Consider the following 18026-nt stretch of genomic DNA (forward strand, 5'->3'; position numbering starts at 1 on the left):
AAAATATATCTGGCACTATATGATGCAGTTCACACTTGTCAGACAGCATACATGGATGATGGAATGAAATACCATAAAAATATATCTGGCACTATATGATGCAGTTCACACTTGTCAGACAGCATACATGGATGATGGAATGAAATACCATAAAAATATATCTGGCACTATATGATGCAGTTCACACTTGTCAGACAGCATACATGGATGATGGAATGAAATACCTGTGTGAAGAAGAGAAGAGAGGAACATCAGCTTCAATGCATTGTCTATTAGTCACTTGTTGACTAACCTTCAGGGGGTGAATTATGGGTATAGATTTACATTTGCAATTAATAAGGTTTAGTTTTATCCTTTCGTCAGCAAACATGAGGAATGACAAGAGACAACCCATTTAAGAAGGTTCAATTTTGGTTAAAACTATTCCAACATTATGAACATATAAAAGGCTTCTCCCCTATGTGACATCTCTGATGTTTATTAACAGTTGATTTCCAAGTAAAAAATGTCCCACTTTAAGAAAATGAAAAAGTGTGTGACAGCTCTGATGGAGATCAAGAAGCGCTTTCTGGTTAAAATATTTCCCACATTAACAGGAAAAAGGCTTCTCCCCTGTGTGAGTTCTCTGGTGTTGAACACAATTTGATTTCCTTCTAAAACATTTCCCACATTCTAAACATGAAAAAGGCTTCTCTCCTGTGTGGTTTCTCTGGTGCTTAACACAATCTGATTTATTGTTAAAACATTTCCCACATTCTGAACAGGAAAAAGGTTTCTCCCCTGTGTGGATTCTCTGGTGCTTAACACAATCTGATTTATTGTTAAAACATTTCCCACATTATGAGCAGGAAAAAGATTTCTCCCCTGTGTGGATTCTCTGGTGCTTAACACAAACTGATTTATTGTTAAAACATTTCCCACATTCTGAACATGAAAAAGGCTTCTCTCCTGTGTGGGTTCTTTGGTGGATAACAAACTGTGATTTATGTGTGGTGCCCCTGAGGCTCAGTCGCCACAGAGGTACTGCACGTTCTCCTAAGCTGTGGTGCCCCACCATCCTGGTAAGTTGGGAGCTCCTGACCACGCTCCACACTCACATCCCACACAATAGAGTAGTTCAGCATAACCACATTGCGGCTCTTTGCTTAGAGAGTAGCAGAGCACCTTTGGTGGTTCCCTGCTTGGAACACTAGATGTGCTGGGAGGTGGGTGGAATTTAGACTAGATATAAAAGAACGGAACAGTTCCAGGATTGAGGTTCAGTCGGGGTTCAGTCTGACAGGAGGTTGAGAGGCCACTCGTAGAGGAGTGGGGATCCCTGGAAGAAGGGATGGAGGAAGGAGTGCTGCAGCTGCCTCAGTGACCTGAGCCAGCTGGCACGGGAAAGGAAAGGAAAGAAGAAGGACATTGAACCGGACATTGAACCGAAGCCTGAGCTTCCATAGAAGGGAAAGACAAGTACGGAACGTAGGAGTAAAAGGGAACACAGAAGACGTGGGTTAGAGGAAGGACCCTGCCTAGACGTTCTAAGCGCAAGGCCGGGGCCCGGTCCCCGAGGTTGTATGAATGCTAATGGTTCTGCAGCAGACACCGGTGGAGTAGTGGGCTGTAAATGCACTCCCATCTAAGACTTGGGGGCACAACAGCAACACGGATAGAGAGCCGGGACTCAGGAGTAGAGAGTCCCCAAAGCAGGCTACAGCTGTCTGCCGTACAAGTAGAGTTCTTGGGAACATCTGTCAGGAGGAACTCCAGTGTAACTCAGTACAAGGAGATCTTCACACTTAAAGGCGCTATAGAGGAGACGTTCAGAAAAGGCACATAAGTTGGCAGAGTGTGGAAGGGAGCTTTCCATCTTGCCTGGAGGTTGACTGAGTCCCTGACCCGGAGGACACAGCACAGAAGCGGGCACTACAGACTGTGAGTAAAGCTTTGGAACTACATGCCCTGGTGTCCTCCATTCCTTCCTGCGTCCGTCCGCCTGGCACTGCTACATCCCCTGCGCCAAACACTACACCATCTAAGTGTCTCCACATCTACACTGCCCTGGGACAACAGCCCTGCCTGTGGAGGACTATACCATCACTGCTGCACCACACCATCTGTCTCAGAGGATCTGTCTGCAGCATCGGCTTAACACCTCCCTTGCCGAACACCACAGGTGGCGTCACGAACTATTCATCTAACTACATTCCACCATTCACAACATCTTCCGCCATTGCTTGGGCGCCCAGGTCCACGGTCTGGGTCACCGCTGCTGTGACACGTCCCCCTGATACCGGCCCGGTACCGAGTACCCCACAGCCCTGGGAGGGCGACCCATATGTGCAAAACATTTTCCACATTCTGAACAGGAAAAAGGCTTCTCCCCTGTGTGGATTCTCTGGTGACTAACACATTCTGATTTATTGATAAAACATTTCCCACATTCTGAACAGGAAAAAGGTTTCTCCCATGTGTGAGTTCTCTGGTGCTTAACACAAACTGATTTATTGTTAAAATATTTCCCACATTCTGAACATGAAAAAGGCTTGTCCCCTGTGTGAATTCTCTGGTGGGTAACAAAATTTGATTTCTGTGTAAAACATTTCCCACATTCTAAACATGAAAAAGGCTTCTCTCCTGTGTGAGTTCTATGGTGCCTAACACTATCTGATTTTTTTTAAAAGCATTTCCCACATTCTGAACATGAAAAAGGCTTCTCCCCTGTGAGAGTTCTTTGGTGATAAACAAAATGTGATTTCCATGTAAAATACTTGCCACATTCTGAACATGAGAATGACTTCTTTGCTTTAGGAGCAGTTTGTTTTTTTATTGCCTCTTTTGTGACTTTGATTTTACTTAGTAGTCGGTAATGAATCAGAAGATGGGACCTGATTCATAGGATTAGATGACAGATCTTTGCTGTGAATGGATGATATATCTGGAGTAATGGCAATCACTTCAGTTGTATCTTGTAGGATCTCAAGATCATCAGATTTAAAAATTGAAGATATCAGCTGTCCCTGTGATCTCCTGTTACAGTCATCTGCTAAGATAATAAAAACAATTATTTTTTAATAAAATATCTTTGAGTTTTATATTTTTGAACATTTCTACTTAAACTGTCCATAAAAATGGCAAGCTATGTAAAAAACTAATTATTTACCAAGACAATGACAGTTCACAGTCTAATAGAAAACCTTGTTGGATGAACCAGTAGTGTGCGGTGTTCAACTGTTTGTTCATTCTACCTCCCAAATATTGAATTAAAAGAAACCAATCAATGCTATGTTGTAACATATCAGTATTTCTATAATAAAAAATACAGATTAATTCACATATGCAGAGTCTAACTAGCTAGCAGAAACTCTGGTCAGTGGATGAGAGAGCTATTCTGAGGATTTTGGCTGATACATCTGTTCCCTGCTTGTCAAACCTATAGGTCACTTGTCAGAACTGTCAGTATGTGACTATTTATAATGAATGGTTCTCCATAGGTTTAAGTTTCTTAGGCTAAGGTAATAACTATATGCAAAGTGTTAAAATAACTAAAGTTCTTCTAATATGGAAAAGGCTACGAATATAGCGGCAAATCACCATATGTGGTTATAGGACAGACACTAATGCAAGTCTATGGGTCAAAATAGTATAAAAGCCAGCCTAACTCTTGTTCAGGAGATCTCCCATAAGCTGGAGACTCTCGAACACACGGACCACAGCTGCTCAACTCAAGGCCATATGTAAGAACAGTTGAATGCTTGTTTTTTCCTTCAATATTTATTACGTCATGTACTCACTTTTCCTCATTTTTGTAATCACTTGTTGAATGAACAATTAAACAAGATTTATTTTATCCACAATTCAACATCGCTTTTCCTTTTTATCCTCACCGTGCTCTTACTTGAAAAGCAAGAAAGAGATATTTTTCTTCATTTTGGCGAGCTCAGGCCAGGTTGACCTTTTGTGCTAATTTATGCTGGCATTCCATCATTATTTGTACACGAAAACACACCTGTTGTACAAAGCCTCCTCAGGAATTCCACCATTTCACGTCACAAAGATCAGACTGAATCTACAGACTACGTGTAAGGATCTCCAACCATAAAGAGCTGCATGCGTCCCATCCAGATGGAGGTCTAAGGATTTCAGTAAAGACAAAGGACCATCCAGGATCAACCCAGGAGACAAAGGATCAACCCAGGAGAGGAAAAGACGCTCCATAGGTGAGAAAATGGATTTTATACATAATTATTCTAAGAAAAGTAACATAGAGTTTAAGTATGTTCATAGTCATACAGATGCACAATTATGGTCTAGTTTGTATAATCAATGTGAAGCAGAAAATGTTAAAATTGATAAGAGGTTTTTCTCAGTAAAAAGTTACAAAGAAAGCTTCAAAATGTCATGCACATGGTCCGAGTGTACAATAATTTAGTCTTTAAGAAAACTGAAACATAAAACTTATACTGTCACACAGGAAATTAATCACACTGACACACCAGGTGACACACAGGAGTCTGGCGGAGATTACTTCGATTGTTCAAATTGTTTGATATTGTCAGAACATATTGAACAATTGGAAGATCAGATTGATACTCGGACAGAGTTATTGTCCAAATTGCGACAAGATATAAAAAAGGTTTCTGCTAATACAAGATCAACAGGTAAACAGGAGGACAGTGCTGCTGCCTCATCATTTGTACCAAACACACAAGATCCAGATGTCACAGTAGAGGATTTACAGGCAGATGACATACAACGGAAAAAATTACATGACAGAGCAGCACGCATTAATCTGAAAATACACGATCAGTTAATGAAAATTGTAAAAGACATTCCAAATTACAACGATAAGATGGACGCCTTTTATAATGCGGACATTTTTGAATCAAACACAGAAAAAATCAATCTTAATGATGAACAAAAAAATAAGATATTCAAAGTATGGCTACCTTCACATATGGGAAAAAGATTACCGACTGCACCCAGATTAAATGATGATCATGAAATGACACATAGTACAAAAGAAGACAGACTTAGACAATTGGTATTGTTTACAACCGGAGATGTGGCGCCCGTGAGGCTTCAGTCGCCACAGAGGTACTGCACCTTCTCCTAAGGTGTAGTGCCCCATCATCCAGGTAAGGTGGGAGCTCCTGACCACACTCCACACCTGCATTCCACAACCACACTCCACACCTGCATTCCACACACAGGATAGTTCAGTGGGGCCACCTAACAGCTTCAGGCTGGGGGTTAGCAGAGCACCCCTTGTGGAACCCTGCTTCGTAACACGAGATGTACTGGAAGGCGGGTGGAGTGAGATGATACAAAAGAGTGGGAGGAGTGAGTTAGTGAACAGTTGGTTAGAGGAGAGAAGATGGGTATCTCAGGGACGTGCTGCAGCAGGTCCCAGTGATCTGTGCTGCTGGCACGAGAAAGACCAGAGAAAGAGACTGATAAGATTGATAACCTAACCTTCCATAAGAGAGATAGAACAGATCGGAACGAAGGAGAATAGAAGGACAGTGGGAAGCTGGTTGAAGAAAGACAGAGAACCCTTCCAGTCCAGAGAGCGCAAAGGCCGGGGCCCGGTCCCCGAGGTTGATTGGATCTTTATGTCCGGCAACAGACACAGGAGGAGTAGTGAGCCGCTAACGCCTTGCTCCCATCATAGACTTGGGACACAACAGCAACTGAATAGAGAGCTGGGATGCAGTGAGGAGTCCCCGAAGCAGGCTACAGCTGTATGTCATACAAGTAAAGACTAGGAACACCTAGAGAGAGGCATTCCAGGGTAACTAAGTACTGGAGTGCTTCGCACCTAAAGGCGCATTGGAGGAGTCGTTCAGTGAAGGTACATATTGGCGGAGTGTGGAAGGGAGAATCCTATCCTGCCTGGAGGTTGGCTGGAGCCCTGACCTGGAGAACACAGTATGGAGGCAGGCAGTTGTGTGAACTACAAACAGTGAGTAAAGCTTTGGAACTGCATACTCTGGTGTCCTCCAGTTATTCCAGCACCGCTACACCTGAGTAACAACATCTATACCATTCTGCGCCTCTCCTCATCCATTGCACCTACACTGCCCTGGGACTACAGCTCCACCTGTGGAGAGCTATACCATCTCTGCTGCACCACACCATCAGTCCCAGCGGATCTGCATGCAGCGTTGGCTCAACACCTTACTTGCCAAACACCATGGGTGGCGTCACGAACTATTCTACCATTAACTACATCACCGCCATTGATATTGGGCGCCCAGGGCCACGGACCGGGTCACCGCTGCTGTGACACATTCCCGCCTGACACTGACCCGGTACCGAGTACCCCGCTGCCCTGGGTGTGCGAGGGCGACCCAATTTTGGTGTCACGAACAGGATGACGAGACCCGATGCCATCGGGTTCTGTGTGCCTTGGATTTACAACTTTTGAAAATGTGCAGAAGACCAAATTTAATAGACTGTAAAATGGACATTAGAAATGGCCGCTGGCGCGGAGAAGGGCGTGAAGAGATGGGAGGTCCTAAGAAAAGACCGCGAAGAGTATTGGGCCGTCCCTGCCTGAATTACTATGTGACAGATGCATGGCCCACCCTCAAGGGGTTCGTATACTGGCTTGGTATGGAGGCGCTGGAAGAAGACGCCGCCCCCGGAAGGAGGGGCAGAGGAAGCCAGTGGCGAGCAGAAGGGCGGAGCAAGGAGAAGAACACCAGAACGCCATTTTGGAGAGTGAGGGAAGGAGGCCTGTGGAGCGCTGGCAAGTGCAAACCCCTGGTGCCATGGCTGACGGCTCCAACCCGAACTCCTGAATGAACCGCCAGCAATTAGAAGATGAAATCGCTGAAATGACTACCCGTCTGCAGCTACGAAGAGAAGCGCTGGAGAAGCTGAGAGCGCGCCCCGGTGGGGCCTACACCAGCGGTACCACCCTCTCCATCGGTACCCGTGGCTACCGCACTGGACTGTCCCCGGGCGGCGCTGACCTACACATCTACTTTGACCGTGCAGTTGAGCACCACCGGCCCGGAGAAGTTACCGGAGGAGCCGGGAGTGGAAGCAGAGCTCCCGCCTGGACCTGGCGCGGCTGCACCGGTCCCCAGAGACCCCTGCGGATCCAGAACCCGCAACTGCTCCTTCATCAACTGCACCGGAGCCGAGGCCGCACCGCCGGGAGACCTCAGGTATGTCCGATGTCCCTTCCCCTGAGAAGACCCGGGGTTGCCCCACCGTTGCAACGGCCGGCCAGGTTGTGTTAGACCTGGTCTGGGACCGGGAAGCCAGTCCCCGGGAGGAGATACCGGAACCCCCAACAGTGGCACCGCAGGCCCCAGTAGGCCAAAGCAGGTCCCGGGCGGAGCAGAATGAGGCCTATGGTCGAGCCACCATTAAAAAGCTGGCAGATGAGTACCGGGAGAGGGAGCAGAGGAGATTGGCTGTAATGGGCCCGGATCTGAAGAGAAAAGAGAGGACCCGTGCTGGGCATTACGGTTCCCAGGATGCAGCTGGTTAGGGGCAGGTGCTTGGGGGCAGGTGCTGAATGTGAATAAGTTGAGGGGTTTTGGATTCATCGCGGACCCCAAGCGCATTGGTGATCTGTTCTTTAACCGGCGGGATGTGGAGCCTCATCTGAGGAGAGGGCATCCAGATGGAGACCTGCAGCCTGGGGAATATGTGACCTTTACCCTGCATGAGGGATTCAGGGGATGGTACGCCCTGAATGTACAATGTATCCCTGCAGAGTTCATTGAGAGGTACCTGCCATCAAGACCAATCAATGCTCCATCCACCGGTACCCCACAGACTGCTCAGGTACCTGTTTCCAAGAACAAGGTTTCTATTGCATCACCTCCAGTTCGGCGACCCAAACCAAAGATCTCTGGCTTGACACCGTGGGAAGAGGAGTACCTGCGGATTGCTAATGACTACTTGGTATCTGGTAGCCGTTAAAATAATTTACCAAATCTCTTTACCCAGGAGGGTTTTCTTTGCACCAGTTGTGCCTTGTTTGCTATCATGTTTTTACGGCAGCACTTTTGTTGCCTGCTTTTGATTGGCAGTGTTTTTCTACAAATGGAACTGTGGAGATCATGAACACTGTGTGATCCAAAACTTTCTTGTAGTTTGCACCCCTTTGGGTGCTCTCTCTTGGTTTTACATATAAAGACTCTTTGCGAAGATGATGTTTTTGAATGGACACTTTTCGAAAAACGATGTCTACGTCAAGGGACACTGCAAGAAATCCCGGCTGGGAGCAGTGTTCAGCACTTTGCAAGAATTTTGAATGTTTTATGATAACGTATTTGATAATGTTGTGTGTTATGAAAAGTAAATGTCTTTTATAGAGTTAGAAAGGTTTTGAGATAGACTGTGAGAATTGAATAAAGACTGAAGAATTGAAAGTGACAGGTGACAGGCCAAGCGTAGATGGTCAGTGTCTTGCGTCCAGTAGAGAAAGAGAAAAAGAGAATAATTGATAGCAAATGTAATAAAGAAAATGTGTTGAGTATAGCACTTTGAATTAAGAATTGCACTTAAGTAAATTTTTGATACTAAGATAGGAAGTTAGCCTGTTTGTAACGTTTAAGAAATGTGCCTCCTACATTAGGAAGATTAGATAAGTATTGTTAAACAGCATTTAAAATTTTTTGTGTGTTCCTGTATTGTACCTTTTGTTGTCTTGCAGCCCGCGGACATGCTGTGCTTACCTGGGGGGGTATGTGGCTCCCGTGAGGCTTCAGTCGCCACAGAGGTACTGCACCTTCTCCTAAGGTGTAGTGCCTCACCATCCAGGTAATGTGGGAGCTCCTGACCACACTCCACACCTGCATTCCACACACAGGATAGTTCAGTGGGGCCACCTAACAGCTTCAGGCTGGGGGTTAGCAGAGCACCCCTCGTGGAACCCTGCTTCGTAACACGAGATGTGCTGGGAGGCGGGTGGAGTGAGATGATACAAAAGAGTGGGAAGAGTGAGGGTTAGTGAGCAGTTGGTTAGAGGAGAAGAGAGAAGATGGGTGTCTGAGGGACGTGCTGCAGCAGGTCCCAGTGATCTGGGCTGCTGGGACGAGAAAGACCAGAGAAAGAGACTGATAAGATTGATAACCTAACCTTCCATAAGAGAGATAGAACAGATCGGAACGAAGGAGAATAGAAGGACGGTGGGAAGCTGGTTGAAGAAAGACAGAGAACCCTTCCAGTCCAGAGAGCGCAAAGGCCGGGGCCCGGTCCCCGAGGTGGATTGGAACTTTATGTCCGGCAACAGACACCGGAGGAGTAGTGAGCCGCTAACGCCTTGCTCACATCATAGACTTGGGACACAACAGAGAGCCGGGCCGCAGTGAGGAGTCCCCGAAGCAGGCTACAGCTGTATGTCATACAAGTAAAGACTAGGAACACCTAGAGAGAGGTATTCCAGGGTAACTAAGTACTGAAGTGCTTCGCACCTAAAAGCGCATTGGAGGAGTCGTTCAGTGAAGGTACATATTGGCGGAGTGTGGAAGGGAGAATCCTATCCTGCCTGGAGGTTGGCTGGAGCCCTGACCTGGAGAACACAGTACGGAGGCAGGCAGTTGTGTGAACTACAAACAGTGAGTAAAGCTTTGGAACCGCATACTCTGGTGTCCTCCAGTTATTCCAGCACCGCTACACCTGAGTAACAACATCTATACCATTCTGTGCCTCTCCTCATCCATTGCACCTACACTGCCCTGGGACTACAGCTCCACCTGTGGGGAGCTATACCATCTCTGCTGCACCACACCATCAGTCCCAGCGGATCTGTATGCAGCGTTGGCTCAACACCTTACTTGCCAAACACCACGGGTGGCGTCACGAACTATTCTACCATTAACTACATCACCGCCATTGATATTGGGCGCCCAGGGCCACGGACCGGGTCACCGCTGCTGTGACACATTCCCACCTGACACCGGCCCGGTACCGAGTACACCGCTGCCCTGGGTGTGCGAGGGCGACCCAAAGACATGCCTACAGTTGATATTTTAGGGAATTTACAAACAAATATTTCCGATGATCCATTCTCTTTTTTGGTAAAATTTGAGCAGGCCTATAGAATGGTAATGGACCTTAGACCTCACGAAGAGGTCGGCCAGGTATCTATCACATAGATAGTATGTGAAAATACAGTATATACTGCTCAGGGAACACTTAACCTTCAGAGATAATTTCCAATTTGTCTGCATTACTAATTAACAGCTGTTACAATACCAAACTAGGTCGGTCCCTATAGGAGAAAAATCACAAGAATAAAACTGTATTTTCACATACTATCTATTCCTGACACTGGAGGGGCTTATAAACTTACACAGTATATAGTCTGAGGTCTGGGATCTGCCAATATGTGGCTAGTTTTCTGACTGTTTCGGATAACATGATACATGATTTTAGTTTTTTTTGTCTAGTCTCGCTTGAATATAAGTCAATATTAAATGGTCTCCTGATGAGCCATCATTGGTGAGGATGATGAAACCCGTAGAAATTAGAGGCTTGGAGAGTGAGTGTGTATACGTCACCTCACCCTATATACTGAACTGTGGGGTATATGTTTTTTCTATTAGTCACCTTCTGACTAACCTTCAGAGGGTGAATTATGGGTATAGATTTACATTTGGAAGTAATAAACTTCAGCTTTATCCTTTTGTCAGCAAACATGAGGAATGACAAGAGACAACCCCTTTAAGAAGATCCAATTTTGGTTAAAATGATTCCAACATTCTGAGCAAAAAAAGGCTTCTCCCCTATGTGAAGTCTCTAATGTTTATTAACAGATGATTTCCAAGTAAAATATTTCCCACATTAAGAAAATGAAAAAGGCTTCTCCTCTGTGTGACTGCTCTGATGTCTAACAAGATGCTCTTTCCCTATTTCCCACATTCTGAACAGGAAAAAGGCTTCTTCTCTGTGTGGGTTCTCTGGTGCCTAACCAAATTTGAGTTAAGGTTAAAACATTTCCCACATTCAGAACAGGAAAAAGGTTTCTTCCCTGTGTGAGTTCTCTGATGCCTAACCAAACTTGAGTTAAGATTAAAACATTTCCCACATTCTGAACAGGAAAAAGGCTTCTCCCCTGTGTGAGATCTCTCGTGCCTAACCAAATTTGAGTTAAGATTAAAACATTTCCCACATTCTGAACAAGAAAAAGGTTTCTCCCCTGTGTGAGTTCTCTGGTGCATAACACAATTTGATTTTTTGCTGAAACATTTCCCACATTCTGAACAGGAAAAAGGCTTCTCCCCTGTGTGAGTTCTCTGGTGAGTAACAAAATGTGATTTTTGTTTAAAACATTTCCCACATTCTGAACAGGAAAAAGGCTTCTCCCCTGTGTGAATTCTCTGGTGAGTAACAAAACAGGATTTTTGTTTAAAATATTTCCCACATTCTGAACAGGAAAAAGGCTTCTCCCCGGTGTGAGTTCTCTGGTGAGTAACAAAATATGATTTTTGTTTAAAACATTTCCCACATTCTGAACAGGAAAAAGGCTTCTCCCCTGTGTGAATTCTCCGGTGCCTTATCAAATGTTTGTTAATATTAAAACATTTCCCACATTCTGAACAAGAAAAAGGCTTCTCCCCTGTGTGAATTCTCTGGTGTATAACAAGGTCTGATTTCTGATTAAAACATTTCTCACATTCTGAACAGGAAAAAGGCTTCTCCCCAGTGTGACTCCTCTGGTGCCTAACCAATTTTGAGTTAAGATTAAAACATTTCCCACATTCTGAACATGAAAAACGCTTCTCCCCTGTGTGAATTCTCTGGTGGTTAACAAAATATGATTTCCGTGTAAAATATTTCCCACATTCTGAACTTGAAAATGACTTCTTTGCTTTAGGAGCAGTTTGTTTTTTATTGCCTCTTTTGTGACTTTGATTTTCCTTAGTAGTCGGTAATGAATCAGAAGATGGGACCTGTTTCATAGGATCAGATGACAGATCTTTGCTGTGAATGGATGATGATATATCTGGAGTAATGGCATTCACTTCAGTTGTATCTTGTAGGATCTCAAGATCATCAGATTTAAAAGTTAAAGATGTCATCTGTCCCTCTGATCTCCTGATACAGTCCTCTGCTAAGATAAAAAACAATTATTTTAATAAAATATCCTTGAGTTTTATATTTTTGAATGTTTCTACTTAAACTGTAGATAAAAATGGCAAGCTATGTAAAAATCTTTATTTACCAAGACAATGACAGTTCACAGTCTAATAGAAAACCTTGTTGGATGAACCAGTAGTGTGCGGTGTTCAACTGTCTGTTCATTCTGCCTCCCAAATATTGAATAAAAAGAAACCAATCAATGTTATGTAGGCGAAAATAATACCAATTCTTATCTCACAAAAAACAAGTCCCCACTCAGGGCCATCATCTGTCAATGGAGAAACAGAGGTTCCCGCACTATTAGTGGCTCAAAGGCTGTTGAAAAGCAACAAGGTTTCCATAAACCGATCCAGCAAAATCCGCTCTCACTTCGGAGTCTTGCAGTGTGCGCAAACAACATTTAGGATCCCTGTATTTAGCAATATTATAGTGAGAAGAATCCACTTAATTTTTGGTGTGTGTCTCCTGGAGCACAATCTGGGCACTATGTGCTGGGTAAGAAAATGGCAAATGTGTAATTTTCACTCTCCAACATCCACTGCGTGTTAATTTCCTGAAAGTGGTGGTGGAGTCAAAATATTCACTCCTCCTAAGGATTATAACCCTCAGTGAATTAATTTATAAAATGGAATCACTTTATGAGGATTTCGACTATTCTGGTTTTCTGGCATTTAGTTATATTAGGGATTCTGCATATGGTGTGTCCAATCTCATCTGGGATCTGTTCCTGCTGTCCAGCTGGAGTAATCTGCTCCCTACTTCAGCCAATTGGAAAGTACCACACCCTACTAAAGCGCAAAGCACATGGCCGGAATCTGCCAGATACAGCGCTGTCTCCTCTGGTTCAGTCCTCTGTGCTCAGCTTGCGGCTTGTGTATTTGTTTCCTGTTGTGACCGTGGCCCGTTTACTGACTACTCTTGTGTCTTCTGATTCTGTCCTTCTGGTTCTGACCCAGCTACCTGACTATTCCTCTTGCCATCTAACACCACAGAATAGCAGGTAACACCATGGTCCAAGCCTAGGGGTCCCAGTGTAAGTCCAGATCCATGTAATGGTGTTATAGGGCGATGAGCAAGGCAATCCTTGGGATATGGAAAGCAGAGAAGATAGAGCCAAGCATGGTCATGGTGGACATCTTTTGAGCTGCCAGGTGACCATGAACAGTGCTCCCAATACATTGTGTCTGCAAACTATTCCAGCTAGATCTGCATTCAAATAGCTAAATGGCGCTCCTTCCCTTCTGAACACTGCCATGTGCCCAGACAGTAGTGTACAATCGTATGTAGGGTATAGTGCGAAGCTGGAAAATAATTTGTAAGATCCATTTGTTTCCTATTATCCTCTGAGAATAATTTATCACCACATAAAGTGACACACGTCAGATATTAATAATGGGGTCTGATTAGGACCACAAAACTGGCTGCAGGAAGAGGTTAAATCAGAGGATTTTGGACACTACTGTAATCAAACACTGTGACTATAGACAATAACATCTACTGAAATGATCAAACTCCACAGTCTCCATCAGTAATAAATGAGCAGCTAGTGGTGAAACCTCTCTGGGGTAATTAGAGTATGGGGCTCGGTGACCTCACAATTTAAACTATCGTAAGCTCCAATATTTTCTATCAGATGAGTTTCATGGAGAAATATTACACATTTATAGAGAACTGTGTATAATAGTGCAGAGCTGAGATGTCTTAAAGGGAACCTGTCAGCAGGCTTGTGCTCAGTAACCTACAGACACTGTCAGGTATACTGATTACAATGATACCTGGTGATGAAATCCGTCTTGTGGTTGTTGTATAATCTGTATTTGTAGTTTTCAGTTAATGAGATTCTCGTGCTCTGGGGCGGGGCTGGGGGTGGGGCTGTGGGCGGGGCTTTATGTGGTGCTCTGATTACATATTCATCTGTATTGGCTTATGACAGGTCGCTGACCCCTCACTGACCTGCCCCCCATTATAATAGTGATGAAAACATAGCTAGAATCAAAGGTAGATATAACAATCATATTTCTTGATTAGAGATACTCTCCATTAATCATGAAAAGCAATAATGAACCTTTGGGAGCTTAGATCGCTAGAATAGAGTCAAAAGAAGGTGTGTGTATAAGTAAAGTCATAAATTCCATCTTATCCCTGCTTATCAAAAAAAGTATGACAAAGCCTTTATTTAAATCCACCAAAACAGGGCATATAAATATACATATAAAATGCTCCACACCTTATGTACAAAAACTAATAAAATCAGGCGGACAGCAACACAACCATGGTGCGGCCACACAGGCATGAGGTAATTAAGACAGAGAGCAACACGATGTGATAGTAACCTAAGAGGAGTATTACATGTGCGAAGCTCCCTTAATCACACATGAACATGAAAAGAGGCATTTAGAAAGACAATCAAACCGCAAATGTACATTCAGCAGATAAACACTGGCAAATATAGGAATACGTATGCACACCACATATTGCCAAAGTGATAGAGTATCGTTCCGTATTATATTACCATAGACACATGTATTGTGGAGAGAAAAAAAGTAACAAAATATGAAAGCCAATGCTCACATGAGATTGAACCAAACCCTCTTACCCATGTTCAAAGATGCCTGTGCGCCACGCCAAGGCCCCGACGCACGTTTCGCTCTCGCTTCCTTATTTTTGATAATCTATAGATGACTATTGTGAGGGTTAGAAAAAGATTACAGCCAGCAAAACGTCACCAGTGGTGGCGGTGCCTGCGCAGTAGCACCTACAGTGGGGAAAAAAAGTATTTAGTCAGTCAGCAATAGTGCAAGTTCCACCACTTAAAAAGTTGAGAGGCATCTGTAATTTACATCATAGTTAGACCTCAACTATGGGAGACAAACTGAGAAAAAAAAATCCAGAAAATCACATTGTCTGTTTTTTTTTCCTTTTATTTGCATATTATGGTGAAAAATAAGTATTTGGTCAGAAACAAGCAATCAAGATTTCTGGCTCTCACAGACCTGTAACTTCTTCTTTAAGAGTCTCCTCTTTCCTCCACTCATTACCTGTAGTAATGGCACCTGTTTAAACTTGTTATCAGTATAAAAAGACACCTGTGCACACCCTCAAACAGTCTGACTCCAAACTCCACTATGGTGAAGACCAAAGAGCTGTCAAAGGACACCAGAAACAAAATTGTAGCCCTGCACCAGGCTGGGAAGACTGAATCTGCAATAGCCAACCAGCTTGGAGTGAAGAAATCAACTGTGGGAGCAATAATTAGAAAATGAAAGACATACAAGACCACTGATAATCTCCCTCGATCTGGTGCTCCACGCAAAATCCCACCCCGTGGGGTCAGAATGATCACAAGAACGGTGAGCAAAAATCCCAGAACCACGCGGGGGGACCTAGTGAATGAACTGCAGAGAGCTGGGACCAATGTAACAAGGCCTACCATAAGTAACACACTACGCCACCATGGACTCAGATCCTGCAGTGCCAGACGTGTCCCACTGCTTAAGCCTGTACATGTCCGGGCCCGTCTGAAGTTTGCTAGAGAGCATTTGGATGATCCAGAGGAGTTTTGGGAGAATGTCCTATGGTCTGATGAAACCAAACTGGAACTGTTTGGTAGAAACACAACTTGTCGTGTTTGGAGGAAAAAGAATACTGAGTTGCATCCATCAAACACCATACCTACTGTAAAGCATGGTGGTGGAAACATCATGCTTTGGGGCTGTTTCTCTGCAAAGGGGCCAGGACGACTGATCCGGGTACATGAAAGAATGAATGGGGCCATGTATCGTGAGATTTTGAGTGCAAACCTCCTTCCATCAGCAAGGGCATTGAAGATGAAACGTGGCTGGGTCTTTCAACATGACAATGATCCAAAGCACACCGCCAGGGCAACGAAGGAGTGGCTTCGTAAGAAGCATTTCAAGGTCCTGGAGTGGCCTAGCCAGTCTCCAGATCTCAACCCTATAGAAAACCTTTGGAGGGAGTTGAAAGTCCGTGTTGCCAAGCAAAAAGCCAAAAACATCACTGCTCTAGAGGAGATCTGCATGGAGGAATGGGCCAACATACCAACAACAGTGTGTGGCAACCTTGTGAAGACTTACAGAAAACGTTTGACCTCTGTCATTGCCAACAAAGGATATATCACAAAGTATTGAGATGAAATTTTGTTTCTGACCAAATACTTATTTTCCACAATAATATGCAAATAAAATGAAAAAAAACAGACAATGTGATTTTCTGGATTTTTTTTTCTCAGTTTGTCTCCCATAATTGAGGTCTACCTATGATGTAAATTACAGACGCCTCTCATCTTTTTAAGGCCGGTTTCACACTAGCGCATTTTCAACGCGCGCACGGCCGGGGGTAGCTCCGCCCCCGATCCGGCTCTCTGCCCGGCGTGCCCGCCCCTTCCTTGTAGCGCCGCCTCCTAGCGGACAGCGGCGCCTGCGATCGGCGCACCCTATCTTTAGCATAGGGTGCGCCGATCGTGCGCAGGCCGTGCGCTAGTTGCGCTTTGACCTGCGCTGCGCACTTTTGACGGTGCGCCGTGCGCGCCAAAATCCGAAAAGTTTGATTTTGGCGTGCACGGCGCACCGTCAAAAGTGCGCAGCGCAGGTCAAAGCGCAACTAGCGCACGGCCTGCGCACGATCGGCGCACCCTATGCTAAAGATAGGGTGCGCCGATCGCAGGCGCCGCTGTCCGCTAGGAGGCGGCGCTACAAGGAAGGGGCGGGCACGCCGGGCAGAGAGCCGGATCGGGGGCGGAGCTACCCCCGGCCGTGCGCGCGTTGAAAATGCGCTAGTGTGAAACCGGCCTAAGTGGTGGAACTTGCACTATTGCTGACTGACTAAATACTTTTTTTCCCCACTGTATAATAAGTAAGAGATAGAGGCTACTGGACAGGGGCCACTGGTGACATTTTGCTGGATGTAATTTTTTTTCTAAGCCTCACAATAGCCACAATATTATAGGCATTATCACCAATAATATCAATGCTATTATATGCATTATGTAATAATGGGGGCAGGTCAGTGAGGGGTCAGCGACCTGTCATAAGCCAATACAGAGGAATATGTAATCAGAGCACCACATAAAGCCCCGCCCACAGCCCCGCCCACAGCCCCTCGCCAGAGCATGAGAATCTCGTTCACTGTTAATCTAATATATAAAGCTCAAAGTGTGTGTGTGTGTGTGGTATGTGTGTATGTCCGGGATAGGCATCCGCACCGTCGCAGCTACAGCCACAAAATTTGGCACAGTCACACGTCTGGACCCCGAGAGCGTCCTAGGCTATGTTGTGAGGTGAAATTTTAATCCCGCGCGTTCCAGTTCACCAAACAATTTTGCCCCTATCTACATACTGGGGGAAAAAGTGTGTGCGCGTCAAGCCCCGCCCCTCATTATGATGTCATAATGCCCCTATTTGCATACTGGGAAAGCAGTGTGTGCGTATCAAGCCCCGCCCCTCATTATGATGTCACAATGGTTGCCATGGCAACGCTGATGTCATCATAGGTTGCAAGCCCCGCCGCCACTCATTATGATGTCATAATAGTTGACTATGGGATGGAGGATGTGTGATGGGTATATGGGCACTGGACTATGGGATGGAGGATATGTATGACGGGTATATGGGCAAGGGACTATGGGATGGAGGATGTGTGATGGGTATATGGGCACTGAACTATGGGATGGAGGATATGTATGACGGGTATATGGGCAAGGGACTATGGGATGGAGGATATGTATGATGGGTATATGGGCATGGGACTATGAGATGAAGGATGTGTGATGGGTATATGGGCACGGGACTATGGGATGGAGGATGTGTGATGGGTATATGGGCGCGGGACTATGGGATGGCGGATATGTATGATTGGGAATATGGGTATATGGGCACTGGACTATGGGATGGCAGATATGTATGATGGGTATA

At 45.0% G+C, this 18026-nt stretch overlaps 2 pseudogenes; both read right to left on the bottom strand.

Annotated features, from left to right (window-relative positions):
• The window catches only part of LOC141056852 (uncharacterized), a 76289-nt pseudogene extending 75217 nt beyond the window's left edge, over positions 1-1072 (bottom strand).
• A 63-nt stretch (positions 1073-1135) lies between these two features.
• Positions 1136-12077, bottom strand: LOC141056811 (uncharacterized; annotated as a pseudogene).
• Between the last annotated feature and the right edge of the window lie 5949 nt (positions 12078-18026).

The sequence above is a fragment of the Dendrobates tinctorius genome, unplaced genomic scaffold, assembly GCF_039654945.1.
Source record: "Dendrobates tinctorius isolate UK_male_01 unplaced genomic scaffold, ASM3965494v1 ptg000200l, whole genome shotgun sequence".
NCBI lineage: Eukaryota > Metazoa > Chordata > Amphibia > Anura > Dendrobatidae > Dendrobates > Dendrobates tinctorius.